This window comes from Cyprinodon variegatus, unplaced genomic scaffold (assembly GCF_000732505.1).
Source record: "Cyprinodon variegatus isolate N-32 unplaced genomic scaffold, C_variegatus-1.0 Scaffold239, whole genome shotgun sequence".
In the NCBI taxonomy this organism is placed as follows: domain Eukaryota; kingdom Metazoa; phylum Chordata; class Actinopteri; order Cyprinodontiformes; family Cyprinodontidae; genus Cyprinodon; species Cyprinodon variegatus.
In genome coordinates, this window is record NW_015150692.1 from 339,309 (window position 1) to 342,602 (window position 3,294).

At 34.8% G+C, this 3,294-nt stretch overlaps 1 protein-coding gene across 4 annotated transcripts in view; it reads left to right on the top strand.

Moving 5' to 3' along the window:
- sema5b (sema domain, seven thrombospondin repeats (type 1 and type 1-like), transmembrane domain (TM) and short cytoplasmic domain, (semaphorin) 5B) overlaps positions 1-3,294 on the top strand; it is a 295,363-nt gene that overhangs the window by 278,936 nt on the left and 13,133 nt on the right. The window lies entirely within an intron of this gene.

The following is a 3,294-nucleotide window of genomic DNA, read 5'->3' on the forward strand; positions in this document are numbered from 1 at the left end:
ATAGAAATGAAAACCACATGTGGAAAAATGAAATGACGTGAAATTCATAAGATTTTCTAGAGAAAGATGAGAATCACATGTGAAATTCATAGAACTTTCATGTGGAAGGTTGGAATCACATTTGAACACATGAAATCAATCAGATTTTTCTTTAGGAAATTATAAACAAATATGGAGGATTGAAATCATGTGTGAAATTTGTTCGATTTACATGTGAGAGATAGAAATTACATGTGGAAGATGAGAACGACACAGAATTCTCATCATGTTTTTCATCAGGGATCATAGTAGCCGATTATGGCAAAATAATTGGAGCTTAGTTTAAGTTTTGGTTTATATTAAATTGTTAAAATCTGCACAAGGACCCCTGTCAGCCACTACAGTGAATAGTTTCAGTCAAATGATGTGCATGTGTTAGAACAGCTTTGGAATATCCTTACCTAAATATAACAGAAAATACTTTGGTGACCTTGAGACAAACATTCACAGACAATTTTCCTCCAATCAGATTGATTTTAACTTGTTTTGCACAAAATCAATTGTAAAAATGTTCTTCAGACATGCAGAACTGGTTAAAGAAAAAGAAAAAAAGCAACTATTACTCCAGTAAAAGGTGACTCTACATGGTTGCATCTGGGTTACTAAATAGATAATATTGTTTTACTTCAGAGGTACCCCTTGTATGTATTAATCCTCACATTAAAAATCCAGTTTAGAAGTTTGTAATTCAAACATAAAGAATGAATATGAACAACATAAAAAGAGTTAGACTTTTTTGTGCAGGCACCATATGTTCTTGTCATTTCTGTGCTGCCTCCTTTAGTAAGCTAGATTCATTTATCTTTTTCTAATGAATTAAGTGGGTCTTAGATAAATGAGTAGATAAAAAGTCATGCTGAGAAATCAAGACACCTCCCCTGCTGTGCAGCTGGAGCTTTGAGCACCATGGCAACATCTCTGATTAAAAAAAAAGAAGAGATCCACTCATTGCTCTTATGCATATGGATACTTTTCATGATGCATCTGAACAATAGTTTGTGTATCTGAGCAGGGTATGCTTAATATAAAAAAAAAATGGTGCCAGATGTTTCAGAAACGCTCAGTTTAATGTAAGTTTAGGGTCTTAAAACAGGAAACAAAATGTTAACGCATTATTTATCAGAATTCTAAATGCTTAGCTTGTATAAAGAAAGATTTTTAGCCCCTAATTCATAACAACTGAGGCTGACATTTCTGTCGCTTCCCGTCTCTGTTCAGTTAAGGTGTGAAAATTCGCTGTGGGCGCCTCAGAAATTTTTCCCTCATTTGGGATTGCTCTCCTTAACCTCTGTCTTTAAGTTGTTTGGTCGATAAAGTTTTCTATTCTAACCAGACTCAAAGTGGAATAAAATGGAATTTTGCATTTAGGCCCCAGATACAGAAAAACTGCACTCAATAGTCTTTATATATAAAAAAGCTTTTATCACAAAACTAAATTCCACAAACATGCAGAGACAAAAGTAAAAAATGCATCTAGCAACCCTCAAATAATGAAAACTGTAAAGATCCAAGCTGAGCTTACATGAATGCCATACTTTTCTAGAGCTATTATAGAAAATGTGCAGAGTGATTACTTTGGCCTGCTAAACTACACTATAGATAACTTTTGTAAGTTTTTTTAATTACAACCAGAACACAAAGTATATTTTACTGGTTCTTTATGTGTCAGACCAATGAGATGTTTAGCAGGCATATACATTTGAATATACAGTTCTTACTTTCAGAGTGGTACCCAGTAGCAGTCCAAGCCAATTTTTGGATCCTCAAGTCAGAGCACTTTCCTCCAAGTGTTTCCTGTTTCCCCTACAAGGCCTGTGGCAAACAGCAAAATCAGATTCTTGTTTCTCTCTTACATCACTGGCTTGTTGTCACTTGTGATGCAGGGGGGATTTGTTAAATGCATGCCAATGCGCTTTAAAGAAACAGTCCCACCTGATCTGCTGATCATCAGCTCTTTTATAGTTAAAATTTGCCTCTTTGTCTAGATGAGGGCTCTGAAACTACCAGCTTGGATATCATAAGTGGCTGTTTGGAACCGCTACAATGGATCTTAATAGTGCCTTAAAATGGTATACTTAGGTTACCAGACTTTTCAGCTTCTGACAGTATTAATAAGTATAGTATCTAGTCGAGTCCATTTTAAAGTGATGCTTTCATATATTCAAGCACTTTAATATTAATTTTGAATGTTTAGTTTTGTTAAAGATAGGCTCCTTGTCTACACCTTGAAGCTTTTTCTCTCTGGTTCTTTTCCCTGAAAAGAGATTACTCGGGACAAACTCTTTAAATTACAATTCATAACTTATATGTATTAAATAACCAGGAGACATGACAACAGATTCTGATAGAAATTGTAAACTTGCTTAGAGTGTACAGAAGGCAGCTGCTCACCTCTGGGCTCACCTCTCAGGAAGTGGCCCCATTAACAGTTAAAAAGGCATTTTAAACATCTCCAGTCTGCCACATTATCATATTTTACATCATACACATTAGCAGATGATTAGACATCATGGCTCCAGTCTTATAAAAATATTACACTTTGTTCTTAGCTGAAGGACACCTGCTCTCATTCCATTTCCAAACCTTTGCCACGTACATAATTAGATTAAAACGTCAGTTCTGACACACAACAGGCCGCCCATACCAAGGTGTGATAAACTCACACATCGTCAATGATAATTATCCTAACAGTTTAATTTTCTGAAGTGGATCTCAAGACCCTGAACAGGTTTATTAAGGTTTATCATGACCCCAACTTTGGTAATCAAAAGAACAAACTAATACAATATAATAACAAATTCCAGTATAACAAATATTAGGACCAAGCTAGAGATTTTTTTTTTTTAATTTTATTTGAGAAAAAGTTGTAACATTATGAGCATAAAGTTGAAAAATAATGAGAAAATAGTCATCATACCACAACCCGTTTCAGAAAGAAAGGTTCGACCTCCGATCAACAAATGACGGCTGACCAGCTCCACCAAACAGCAACCAGAGTTCACTTTGACATCCTGCCCAATTTGATGCTGGTCTGCTAAACGATTTCCATATTTGTCAAACTAGAGCCAAAGTATAACTTCTCATGATGCTTGACATTCCTCATTTTAGGGAAGAAAGTGCTTCATGTAAGTGTTGTTATAAAATACAACTTTATTCTCATAATATTACGTCTTTATTCTTGTAATGTCGTGACTTTATTCTCAAAATACTGGCCTTAATACTTGTATAGAAGCTTTAGCACTTTTTTAAAATATA